General features: G+C 37.7%; 1 long non-coding RNA gene and 1 other non-coding gene across 2 annotated transcripts in view; one reads left to right on the forward strand and one right to left on the reverse strand.

Annotated features, from left to right (window-relative positions):
• The first annotated feature begins 720 nt into the window (after positions 1 to 720).
• The window catches only part of LOC138984357 (uncharacterized), a 90,341-nt gene continuing 76,898 nt past the window's right edge, over positions 721 to 14,163 (forward strand). Inside the window, exons 1-2 of the long non-coding RNA XR_011461621.1 lie at positions 721 to 860; positions 1,002 to 1,070. This is a non-coding gene — a long non-coding RNA (uncharacterized lncRNA). The remainder of the gene's footprint in view (positions 861 to 1,001; positions 1,071 to 14,163) is intronic.
• LOC138984555 (U6 spliceosomal RNA) lies at positions 3,411 to 3,512 on the reverse strand. The gene has a single exon (XR_011461836.1). It is a non-coding gene; the product is annotated as a U6 spliceosomal RNA (small nuclear RNA).

Consider the following 14,163-nt stretch of genomic DNA (forward strand, 5'->3'; position numbering starts at 1 on the left):
GCTAACTTTTGAAACCAGTGAAATATATAAATGAATAAAATAACATGACCATATCAGTTTTACATTCACTTGATAAATGCAGAATAGTTCCTTCAAGGATGCATAGGGAATCAGAGCAACAGCCGCCTCTGAGAAAGCAAAAATACCAGTGAAGCAGATGAAAGCTCTGGGCATCTCCCAAGTAGGGCGACCATTTGAGTTAAATGTGTCCATGACTCTGGAAGGTGTGGGTTGGGGGCTGTGGCAGAGACAACAGAAGGAGAGAGAACCCTTTGAATTTTGGCCCCAGCTCTGGAAGGGGGCAGAAACCTGGTATATTCCTGTGGAGCAACTGTTCCTCTCCACTAACACAGCACCCCTCCAGGTAGAGCCTCTCATGAAGGAACAGCAAGCATATCATGGTAAGAACATCCTTTCTTAACAAAGGGTAGATGGAGAATGGGTCCCCTTAGCCCACTTCTACCAAGGTTCAACTTCTCACTTTGACTAAGCAGTGTGCCTATTTGCATCAGAGGGGTACCCTGTCTGCCAGCCTACTGTCTCTATAACTACAGATTCTACTAGGCTCTTCCGGCACCCCCACCTATATTCCTATGGCAGCCTCTGTGGTCTGTAGAGAGGAAAGAGGGGACATTCCCACAGAGTGGGACATTCCACAAATGAGTCTAATCAGGGCAACCCATGCATATGAACTGCAGTCACTATTCAGCCCAACACTGACACCATCTGGGTGGAAAGAGGAATGAAGTGAAGCAGCCGGTGGACTGAACCCTGAGGTTCTGCTGGTCATCACTCAGGAGCCGTGGCCATTAGACTTTTGCGCTGACAGTTTGATTGTCTGCAGAACACAAGTGAATGTGGTGAGTGTCCTGACTCCCAGCCTAGAGGACTTAATAAATCAGTGGTTCAGATCCAGGGTGGAAAAAATTATTACTTATTTTGGGAATTATTATCTTAATCTTGTTTTTTCTCTTGCATGTGCCTGCCGGACAACCAAATAGCCAAGTGAGCCACCTCCATGGAAGTAAAACCTTCTGACTGCTCAGGGCACCGTATGGAAGGTGGGGCAGGTAAGCTTGTAAGAGCTTGTCACCAAGGGTGGCATGATGGAGAAGATCATCAAAAAGATATGGCCAACAGCCGGTTGATCCTGTAGTAGGAGCCGGGCAATAATCGGAGGCTCCTTACCCCCTCCTGTGTCCTTAAGATGTATGCTCTGCACTAGAAACTACTTCAGGAGACAGCCTTGAGAGAGTACTGTGTTACTGAGACCTTCTGGACCACAGAGGAGACAACACTCTTAAGGCCTCCATATAATCTCTTAAGATTCTGTTGGGCACGTGTAGTGACCTACTCCTCTTGTGGCCACCCAAAACAAGCCTCATATGTAAGTTCCCTCGTTTATTAAAACTGTCTACCAATCTGGAGTGTCGCCCCCCCAACCCCTTTTTCTCTTACATCTCCTTGCCTTTCACATATATGGATCAGTTGTGAATTTCACCTGGAAAATCTCAGAGTTGCTAATGCCACCAGATCAAAGCTGTACAGGGCTCCCTTTCCTTCGGCACCCCGAGGATTCTGTAAACATAGTATAAAAAGAAGCACCTTGAATAGAGGATTGTAAACAGCATTGCAGCAATGGCCCCTAAGGTCATGGCCTTCATATTGGAAAGCTTCTACATCTTTAGTCCTGCTTCAATAATGTTTGTCAGCGTAACAGTCTCCAAGAAAACCTCTGCCTCCAAGGAATGTTTTGTTTGTTGATTTGTAACATTTGGGGCTGCTCCAGGTGTGAATTGAGAACCCACTCAGTCGGTATCAGGAGCAACAATTGAAAATATTCCCCAGCAATTGCCAATATAGTAATTCCGTTGCAAACGTGGGGTGAGGAGCGTAGTTGCTCAGAGCATGCGTGGCTGAGATTCCACGGAGGAGCCCAGAGCTGTGAGGAGGGAGGGCGGTATGGGCCAGGCTACCCTCCCTGGCTTCTGATGTCTGGTTAGAGTCCAGCCGGAGCCATTTTTAACTGCTTTCAGATCATAGTCTTCTCTGGAGAATCTGAATTGCCTCAGATAACAATTCTCCAAGTTTCCACTTGGTATTCTCCAAACTGTCTGTTCACCAGGATTTAGAGGTAAGTGATGCATGTGTATTCAGAATTTGTCGATATTTCGGTGGCATATTTTTATTTATGGAAAGCCTCTGCTGTGAAAGTTAGTTCCAGCACGCCTGGAATGTTTTGGTGAAAACAGACGGACCAAGACAGTGTTGACTCCTAGTCAAGGCTGAATGGTAGTGATTTAATAGCGTTGCTTTTCGACTGAGGGGCCATGGCGAGTTTCTGGTGCTTTATCGAGGCTTGTGAGGCGTCGTTTATGGATAGCGGTGCGGATGGTTTACACCTGGTGTAAGTAAGACTTCTCGAAGGGTTCTGCCACTGCGGCTGGTTAACAGGAACATGCCTAGACTAGGGCCCCGGGTTTTTAGTTGCTCTCTGCCTACTGGGTGGTTTGGTTTATTTTGTATTCCTTCCTGGCAGTAACTTGCTTTGAGGTTCTGTGCCGCTGCTATTTTTAATGCAGGTTCTGAAGCGTTTTAATGCGAGTCCTGAGAGAGCTTTTTAGCAACTGAAACTTGTTTGATTGCCACCATTAGTAAAGCTTCCAACAACAAAAACGAAGAACAAAAATAAGTAAACCAAAAAATTCAGAACCTGAGGGAATGCAGAGGGAAAAAAAAAAAAAATCTCTAACTCATAACCTCAAGAAGAAAAGGTGTTTGCTTATTGTGTACAAAACAATAGATTTAAAGGTTATTTGAAAAAAAAATTGTAGAAAGTTTGGAAGAGAGAGGAAACCTAAAAAGGGGAAAAATGCAAAGCAATGGAAAATAGTAGAGAAAAGATCCATATGCTTAACTATTGTCTAATGGAAGTTTTAGAATATCACAGAAAATGAGGTGGGGGAAAATTGACAAAGAAATAATTCATGAAGTCCCTAGAACAGGAAGAAGAAATGGCTCCATATTGAAAAGTCATTCACTAAGTACCAGCCCCATGAATTAAAATGGTCCCAACCAAAATATACCATTATCATGCAATTTTGTAATATCAGAAATACAGAGAGAAGTTTTTACAGGGAAAAAGGAAAAGACACCAAAACATCAGATTGTGTGATTGTAGAATTCAAGCATTACAGAAAAAAAAAAAAAATCTAAAATATTTCTGATGAAATTTTTTTAAGTTATTTACAAAGACTGACTTAAAAAATTAGAAAATTACAAAAATTTCAAAACATATCTATTTGTAAGTCTTGGGCATAGGCATGTGCCTCCCTATGTATATCAAGATTCTTTTTCATGATATGAAGCAAGGTGTTATATAGTTTTAGCAAGTGTGTGTGTGTGTGTGTGTGTGTATGGAATGCTTCATGAATTTGCATGTCATCTTTTTGTGGGGCATGCTAATATCTGTATCATTCCAGTTTTAGTATATGTGCTGCTGAAGTAAGTACACATTTAGGATTTTGATTAATATAAATACTAATAACGAAAATAATCAGAAAAATTATTCTATGTGTTGCAAATAGTGATCACATATTACTTCAGTAGGAGAGACAACAAATCTTTCTAAATTACTAAGTACCTTGTGTTTGACCTAAGGGTGCTAGAAAGTAAAATGTTGATGTATTGACCATTATTTAAGTGTTAGATGTTTAGAAAATATTACACATTTTAATTTTTAAAAAGGTAAATTGTGGAAATTTACTATTTTGATCACTGCAGCAAATGATAATGACTGGGTATCATCCCTGATAATCATTAGTTTTTATGTAACAATGAAATGCAGTTACCAACGAACAGCCATTATAAAAAGCAAAAGTTGAATAAAGGTATTTAATATTTTATCCCTTGATTCATTCCTATGTTAGGCAATCTTGGTACCAGTGTGCCAGAAAATTTAGCCTCTACATTTCCAAAAAACATTTTGATAGGCACTGTGGATATTCTGGTTTGTGTTCCTTCTCAAAGAAAGTCATCTCTTCCTTTTCCTTCTCTTTTATTTTGCATGGTATGCACCTCGGTATCAGGGAATGGAGGGGAGAAATATGTTTCTTTGCTATTAACATAGAAGAGGCTTTCATAAACACTGTTTCTATGGCCATAGTACCTGTGTTTGTGCTGGTGTATGTGTGTTAACCTCATCAACCTTTAATCCTTAACTGAAGTATAGGAGATTATTGAGATTTCTTTTTATAACCTCATGAAAGAGATTTTTGAAGAAGGAATAATTTTATGTACTGCATGCAGCGCAGCCCAGTAAATAAACTGTACATAGATATAGTTTATTGTATAAAGAAGAACTCTATCCAGAGCAAAGATAACTACATTTGCATGCTCAGCACTAATCCCTCATGCTTTTTGTATTTGTGCCAAAGTACTTTTGGTAATATTAATTGAAAGGGAACCACATGGTATTTTAAATATAGTCATGGGAGTTTTTCCCATTATACAGCTGAGTAACTATACAAAACATCCATCAGTACTGACCACAACATCTAATATTGCATCATGGCATCAAACCAAGACATTACGTTTATCTAATCATTGACTTCACATTTATCTCAATCTATTTCAAGACAAGAAATGAAATGCTTGCTGCAAAATTACATTTCCAGCAATTTCTGATAAAAGAAGGAGCTGAACTTTGAATGGAGCAGTTGTTTTCTAAATGGGTTTTTAAGACATGGTATATTGGGTCTTGAGTTCATTGATTTGTACTGGACCAAAAGGCACAGGTTGAAAGGGGACATCTCTCCAGGAGAAGAGAGAGTTGGAAGATTGCTTGTTCCCTGAATCAGAGGCCTCAAGCCAAATTTAAAAACCTGCTCACAGAGCAAATTTCTTTTGATTCTTTAAAATAAAATTTCGAAACCCTATAAGCACAGTGACGTCTTATATCTTTTGGGACATTTTAAAGAGAAAAATACATTACTTCAGTAGATAGGTTAAAGAACTGGAAATGGGATATAGGACCTTTCACCCTTGTGTTACCATTTGATGAATGCCACCCAGGTTTAAAGTGATCATAATTCTTTTCATTCTGTTTCACTGTGGTCATTTAAGGAGTAGTCATAAGATTTTCATTGAGATAGAAACCCTTGGATTCCTGGATAGGAGTCTATCATAGATCATTTAATATAATTTCCAAAGCTGTAAGGCTATGCTAGTTGTTAGAATATATTGACTTATCACAAACCAGAGTAAAAGGCAACATTCTCCCCAGCTTAGCATTTCAATTTTATTACTGAAGCATGCAAACATAAAGCCTTAAATTGTTTTATCCCCAGCTAAAATAACTACAGGTTCTCTTTCCATTAACTAAATCAAATCCATTTTTAATGCTTTGAACTATTTGCTTCAGTATTATCCTGTGGAAATAAATTGCATTAATAAAAACAAAGCTTAATTCTTATTTCTAAATCCACTGTCTTCCTCATCCTTTTAGCAGACAAAAGTAAGAAGACAAATAAGAATATACAGATAGCACTTTCTCTTCCATTTTCATAATTTGGGTAGTTATGTTTCTCCACTATTATGGCCAGTAAGATTTTTGGTTTTGGTTAAGTGCTTCCTTTTGGAATTTAATTTTAAAACATCTATCAACATAAAGCATCCATACAAATCGGTGGCATGGAAATTCCAAGATATTTTGAAGAGAACCTGAGAGGTTCTTGTGTGCTCAATAACCAGTCATCCCTGTCTTGCTTTCAAGTTATTGAATTCAGGGAATTATTGTATTACAGAAATATCTTATCAAGGCATCTTGGTTTTAAGAGCATCAGATGGGACTGTTCAGTGATCAGTCCTTTTATTCAATGAATACCTGTTATTCAAAGAATCAGGCTATGAACTCTCTGGTACAGAGAATTGTTTTATTTTTCTTGAGGAAGGCTATTCAGTTCAGTTCAGTTGCTCAGTTGTGTCCAACTGTTTGCGACCCCATGAATCGCATCACGCCAGGCCTCCCTGTCCATCACCAACTCCCAGAGTTTACCCAAACTCATGTCCATTGAGTCGGAGATGCCATCCAACCATCTCATCCTCTGTCGTCCCCTTCTCCTCCTGCCCTCAATCTTTCCCAGCATCAGGTTCTTTTCAAATGAGTCAGCTCTTCTCATCAGGTGGCCAAAGTATTTGAAGTTTCAGCTTCAGCATCAGTCCTTCTAGTGAACACCCAGGACTGATCTCCTTTAGGATGGACTGGTTGGATCTCGAAGGCTATTAGAAAAGTGCTAAAACAAATAGATAAAACAAAAATCTTGCAGTGAATAAATCCAGGATTATTTATTTTATTTTGAATTCAAGATGACATGGTTCAAAAAGTGTTTTTTTTTTTTTCCTTCTCTCTACAAATTATAGAGAAACTTGCTGGCTTTAAAATGGAAAATGAATTATTATTGGCCATTTCAGATTTGTAAATAATCCACTCAGAGGCTTACAGATGGATGGCATGCAAATTCCAAGCCATTTTGAAGAGAACCTGGGAGGTGTTATTTTAATAATTTATAATGGAAACTAATGGGATGATATATTCAAAATGAGTCTAAGCCTCTCATTTCTTCAGTCTCCAGTATTCGGACCTTTTCTCCCTCCTTACCTTTTTTATTCTCTTTCTTCTCTCTCTCTCCTTCATTCTCTTTCATGTTTAAAAGGAAATCAGCATATTATACTTTTAACTTTTCCATTTTGGCTTCAGTTTTGGAAGGAGACTATATGATAGACATCCTATAGAATATGAAAGTAGAATTTAAATATATGGCATTACAAGCAGGTTGATGTCAATAAATTATATAGCTGAAGAGCCTAAGCTCATAACAAATTAGATTATTGTGATGATTTGAATTTCATATTTAATGGTAGAGTTTGAAATTAGTAAAATGTATAAAGATCATACTTTAATTGATGTGGTGATTTCAATGTGTAATTCATTATTTTACATTCTTTCATCAAATCTGCATCTCAAAAGACAGTCTATATCTATGGAAAAATATTATTAATGTTAAATATGAAATCAGATTAGCAGAGACTACATTGTATAATATGAAACCATCTAAATGATAACTAATAATATACTCTATGTACTCTTCTTCAGTTTTGACTGAGATTTTATAGGATGTGTAAAAATATTAATGTCACCTACAGATAAATGTATGGAAACACTTATTTTTAGTATGTTCCATATGTGGAGTTACTTTTGTGGTGGTCTTTGTTTTAGAATTTTGTTCTTATTTAAATGAGTTTAGCTCTTAGCTATTGTCACTCTGCCTTAAATTATCCATGATATTGGCTCATCCACATTTTATGTTGTACAAAATAAATCAATGACAATCTACACCCACTCACCTGTGCCTCAAAATTAGGATAGTTACTTTTGTGGCTTATACATCAGCATACATCTTCTCTGTTTAAAGCTTTTTCTTCAACACGTTAATTTCATGGATCAGCTGAGTATTATATCCTTGTTTCCCATTACACACACACTTGGATATGAACTGTCCACTCATAAAATTACACATACAGTCTCACGAGGTATTTGTGTGTGCTGCATAATTTACTGAACAGTTTAGGGAACAGTAACGACATCCCTCACATTGTCTATTTCTGACTAAATAATAGCTTTTGTTCTAAAAGTAGGGTTTTCCCCCCCAACTTTTTTTTGCTAGTAATTATTCATTTGTCATGCTGCTCAGATAATGTCTGTCCTCATGACACAGACATAAGGACATTGTTTTTTTTCTTTTCCCTTTTCATTATGGAGAAAGCATTAAAGAAACAAAAAGATTCTATGTATTTCTGAGGCAAAGTAATTTAGTACTCCCTCATTTTCCTCTTTCCATGTAGACTATGACGATAGCCCTTTTCTCCATCAAAGACATTTTTAAGCAAGGAAGGTTAACCCTCAGGACAAATTCTTGTTCCATTTTTCAATACTGCAAGTATTTATATAGATAAAATGTGAGACGGTGAAATCTGTTACCCATATACCATCCAGTTGGTTAAGATCACATCTTCTCCCAAGAATATAAGAACCTGGTAACCACTCGTTGTTCCATCACCAAATAGCATGTGATTAATTATTATCCTGAAATAAGTTTTCTGCTAACCTCAAATGTATGGGAATACCACCAAAGGAATTTTGCTAATTCACATATTAGAATGCTGATGACTTCAGTGGTACATTTTTTAAAAATTTAGGTCCTGCTATGTGCCAGTCAAAATATGAGACCCTAAGATTATAGTAATGTATACAAAAAAAACACAGAATATCTCTCATAGTGTTCACTAACAGAAAAGTTAGATCTTTCTCAAAGCTGTATCCTTCTGGTGATTTAGCTTCCAGTGTCCTAAAAATGGATGATTCCAGAGCCAGTGAGCTTCAGCTGAAATTTTAATATAGCTCGTGAATATTTCCCAGCACCAGTTAAATATAAATAAATCATAGTACTGTTAAATTCACTGTTATTTAGCAGTGTATCAATAAATTAACTGTATGATGAGCTCCCCAAAAGACCTCCAGAAAAATATATTGAAGCAAATCTAAGTTTGTTACACTTAGCACAGTAAGATAGAGTACCATTTTAACAGTTTTAGTGGTGTCTCAGAAGAGAGAATTCAGGAAAGGATATTTATAGGATTCTTAAAGCCAAGGATAGATGATTACATGGTGACTTCTAAGTTAGGAAACTGGTTGGTATTGATAGAGTTTGCGAGCTAATAGCTTTGGATTGGAGAGCAAGTGTCTTTAAGCAAGACTTGAAAAGTCATTTTTTTATAAGTAAGGTTTTTTGGTTGCGTCATAGTTTTACAGGAGTATGTACTTCATGGAGCAGATAGCTAAGTTATTTGTGATTATTTTCCGTATTATTTAGCCTAGGAAAAGTAGTGTATTCCCAATATCAGTTTCATATAATATAGGATTCAAATTATGTTGTTTCAGTTTTTGGCTCACTTAGGAAAATAACATATTAGAAGGTTCTTAGAACATTTTTAGTGAGGCATTTTTGTAAAACTTTTCATTATGATAGATTTTTCCTTTGAAGCTTTTTTACTATATACTTTAGTGATACAGGAACTATTGCATGTTAAATCACTTCAGTTGTGTCCAACTCTTTGCAACCCCATGGACTGTAGCCCGCCAAGCTCTGTAGAGGGTTGCCATTTCCTCCTCCAGGGGATCTTCCTGACCCAGGGATCTAACCCGAGTCTCTTATGCCTCTTGCATTGGCAGGCAGGTTCTTTACCACTAGTGCCACCTGGGAAGGCCCGATTAAGAATTTTATATATATATATATATTCTCTCAAGAAGCTGCTGATATATGTGGTAAAGAATCCACCTGCAATGCGGGAGACCCCAGTTCGATATTTGGGTCAGGCAGATCTGCTGGAGAAAGGATAGGCTACCCATTCCAGTTTTCTTGGGCTTCCCTTGTGGCTCAGCTGGTAAAGAATCTGCTGCAATGCTGGAGATCTGGTTTAGATTCCTGGGTTGGGAAGATCCCCTGGAGAGGGGAAAGGCTACCCACTTCAGTATTCTGGCCTAGAGAACTCCATGGACAGCATAGTCCATGGGGTCGCAAAGAGTTGGACATGACTGAGCAACATATATATATATATATATGTACACACACATACATACATATACACACATACATATATAATACTGCATAATACATAATGTACAAATATTATTTTTGTGATTTGATGATTTTCCTTCTTGTTTTAGTTCTGCAGGGGGAGGTCTTTCCACAATATTGTAACAGAGGTTCTACAGCCTTACTACTATCAAATTCTTTTATTTCTTAGGGAAAGCTTCTAATGGCTTCAGGCCATTTAATTTTATTTAATTTTCCCTAATTAATGCACTATACACAGTTTTGGAAGGAAATGGAAACCCACTCCAGTACTCTTGCCTGGAAAATCCCATGGACGGAGGAGTCTGAGAGGCTATAGTCCATGGGGTCACAAAAAGTCGGACACAACTGAGAAAATTCACTTTCACTTTCAATCCTACATGTTTCATCTATGGTGAGTCAGTCCTGACAAATAAATTCAACATTACTGGATATATTTTTATCTATGTTTTTCTCTCTTCATGAAGTTCCCTTCTTTCTTTGTGCACCTAGTTAGTGCTTTGTTATCCTTCAAGACTGACTGCAAGCATTTTCATTTTTAGGGAAAACTTCTAATGGCTTAGGGCCATTTAATTTTATTTAATTTTCCCTAATTAATGCACTATACACAGTTTTGGAAAATAATAATCATGAGATACATTTATTGACAATACAAACAATGGCAAAAATATATTTAAAAATGTATTCCTTCATCAAAGATAAAGCAGAGAAGGGAAAAGGTGGTATCACAGAAACCAAAGGTAGAAAGCTGCATTGAAATAAATGAAACCTAAAGAAAACCATTTGCAAAGTGTCAAAAAATGCAGAATAGAAAAGTACAGTGACAGTGAATTAAACATAAAGTTTTAAGAAATTTGAGGTAATAAGTTTGTCAAAGTAGCTTAAATGTAAGGGTGGAGATAAAAGTTGGGTTTAAGGGGCTGAAATGTAATTGAGAAGGGAGGAACAATTATAGTCCATACTCAAAAGATTGGGCATGATAGTGGAGAGAAATTAGATAAAGGAAGGGCCCATAGTTGGGACTGGGAGCTCTTTTGCTTTGTAGGATGGACAAATAATAGATGGAACATTTATAACTTAGAAAGAAGGTAAAATTGTATCAAAATCCAAGAAGATGTCAAATAAGGTAGTAATGAGGTAAAACATGAGTAGTAGTATTTCTCTTGAAGTGGAAAAGTGGTATAGGTTACAGAGATGGGGAGAAAGAAGGAAAGAATGGCTACAGATGTAAATAAGTGCCTAAATCAAGATTAATGTGTATATGAGGATGGATGCAAAGGAATCTGAAAAAGAAGGGTGTGCTGTATGAGTAGGAGACTTGAGGGAAGGAGGTCTGGAATAGCAATTACAATAATAAAAGTTGCTCACCATGGATAACTAAAAAGATTAATAAATTATTTGAGAGGTCTGAGTTTGGAAACTTAGAATTTATAATGGCAACCAAGTACATATTTCTATAATTTTTATCAGAAGCTCTTAGAACGTGAATTGGTGTCAGGGAAAACCATCAGAGAAAGCAATGGCACCCCACTCCAGTACTCTTGCCTGGAAAATCTCATGGACAGAGGAGCCTAGTAGGCTGCAGTCCATGGGGTCGCTAAGAGTCGGACACACCTAAGCAACTTCACTTTCACTTTTCACTTTCATGCATTGGGGAAGGAAATGGCAACCCACTCCAGTGTTCTTGCCTGGAGAATCCCAAGGACGGGGGAGCCTGGTAGGCTGCTGTCTCTGGGGTCACACAGAGTTGGACATGACTGAAGCGACTTAGCAGCAACAGGGAACCATATTTAAAGATGGAGATCTTTTTGAGGACTTTTTGCACATGATGCAGAAAGTCAAGGAGGAGAAGAGAATGCTGGTGACAGATACTTGGCCAGTGGGGCTTAATTTGGGTACATGAGTCAGCTCTCCCTGTGGCAACCAACAACCCTAAAATCTTAGTGGATAATGGCAAAAAGCTTTTAAGTTTTGATGACAGATCTTCAGGTCAGCCTAGGTTTGGCTCCGTTCTACTCTTTGTCTTCTTTTTTTTTTTTATACGTGGAGAAAGCCTGGATTTTTTTTTTTTTTATTTTAATTAGAGACTGATTACTTTACAATATTGTATTGGTTTTTCCATACATCAACATGAATCTGCCACAGGTGTACACGTGCTCGCCATCCTGAACTGGCCTCCCACCTCCCTCCCTGTACCATCCCTCTGGGTCATCCCAGTGCACCAGCCCCAAGCATCCTGTGTCCTGCATCGAACCTGGACTGGCGATTCATTTCTTATATGATATTATACATGTTTCAATGCCATTCTCCAAAAGCATCCCCCCCTCACAGAGTCCAAAAGACTGTTCTATACATCTGTGTCTCTTTTGCTGTCTCGCATACAGGGTTATCGTTACTATCTTTCTAAATTCCATATATATGTATTAGTATACTGTATTGGTATTTTTCTTTCTGGCTTACTTCACTCTGTATTATCGGCTCCAGTTTCATCCACCTCATTAGAACTGATTCAAATATATTCTTTTTAATGGCTGAGTAATACTCCATTGTGTATATGTACCACAGCTTTCTTATCCATTCATCTGCTGATGGACATATAGGTTGCTTCCATGTCCTGGCTATTATAAACAGTGCTGCGATGAACATTGGGGTACACGTATCTCTTTCAATTCTGGTTTCCTCAGTGTGTATGCCCAGCAGTGGGATTGCTGGGTCATAAGGCAGTTCTATTTCCAATCTCCACACTGTTCTCCATAGTGGCTGTACTACTTTGCATTCCCACCAACAGTGTAAGAGGGTTCCCTTTTCTCCACACCCTCTCCAGCATTTATTGCTTGTAGACTTTTGGATCGCAGCCATTCTGACTGGCATGAAATGGTACCTCATAGTGGTTTTGATTTGCATTTCTCTGATAATGAGTGATGTTGAGCATCTTTTCATGTGTTTGTTAGCCATCTGTATGTCTTCTTTGGAGAAATGTCTATTTAGTTCTTTGGCCCATTTTTTGATTGGGTCATTTATTTTTCTGGAATTGAGCTGTAGGAGTTGCTTTTATATTTTTGAGATAAGTTGTTTGTCAGTTGCTTCATTTGCTATTATTCTCTCCCATTCCAAAGGCTGTCTTTTCACCTTGCTTATAATTTCTTTTTTTGTGCAGAAGCTTTTAATTTTAATTAGATCCCATTTGTATGTCGGAGAGTGAGTGTTTTGCCTATGTTCTCCTCTAGCAGTTTTATAGTTTCTGGTCTTACGTTCAGATCTTTAATCCATTTTGAGTTTATTTTTGTGTATGGTGTTAGAAAGTGTCTTCTTCTTTGTCTTCTTAAAATAATCTTTTCTAATATTGCACTTGTTGTGGCCACTGACATCTCATTGGCCAAAGCAAGCCATTTCACATAGTCAAGCCTGATCATGGGATATGTTAATACATGCATCCTATAGGGAGGCCTGGAAGATTAAGAAATATAAAACTATTCAGGGAAGGGAGTGGATACTTGGAAGAATAATAAAATGTATCACATTGAACTGGAAAAAATGTATGGCTTAGTGGTAATTTATGGGTTAAAATGAAATGGAAAGGGATTGAAGATTAAAACAGAAACAAGTTAAAGAGAAGAAAGGACTGAGGCAGCTCAGATTTTTAATGGATAGTTGCTAAAGTTTCCGAGGTAGGCTACATTCTAGACCTTTGCACTGATGCTAAGTGGTCTACTGTAGAAACTTCAGCTACCCTCCGACAGAAGGTCTAGATTGAGGTCTTGATAAATGTTGCTTAAATAGTAGGATAGTGGTGGATTTTATTATAGCTTGGAGGGGTATTTGTGTGAATAGAATTTAGGATTGTCACCATATTAATGTTGAAAATATCTAATTTAATCATGAGAGCAATGGGGGGAAAATAAGTCAGTGAAATTCCAGAACTTTCAAAAAAAGTGGAGGAGTAGCCTTGAGGGTAAATACATATCTAAATGTAGAGCAGGTATTGAGGACTTTAGTTTTCATTTTCTGCAAATTAGCTTGAAAGTCTCCACTCTGTCCTAACAACAAGTAAAAAGCTAAACAGACTGGAAAATTAATAACTGTTTGTGGATCCTTAAGAGAGGGGAGGACACAGGGCAAGCTACTGCCCTAAGAATGGATAGATAGACTGGCAAATACACCAAGTCTCACCTTACCAGAGCAGAGACTCATGAGCAGAAATTGCTGTGGGAATCAGCACCAGCAACCAGTACCTGCATGAGAAAGCCATAACTGTAATCGATGAATTGCTAGAAGTTAGGTGTGGAGAAATCTGAGAGTTTAAATAATCCATGGGCACCCACTGATAGATGTTCCCCTGCAGTCTTGTGTGGTTTATGTCTAGCTCAATGAAATTTGCACAATAAATATCAGAGAAAAATTGCCTCAAATTGTACTGGAGGAGACAACAAGGAACCTTTTTTTTTTTTTTTATGGCTTGCTTGGGGGGCGG

Source organism: Bos mutus, chromosome 21 (genome assembly GCF_027580195.1).
Source record: "Bos mutus isolate GX-2022 chromosome 21, NWIPB_WYAK_1.1, whole genome shotgun sequence".
Lineage (NCBI taxonomy): Eukaryota > Metazoa > Chordata > Mammalia > Artiodactyla > Bovidae > Bos > Bos mutus.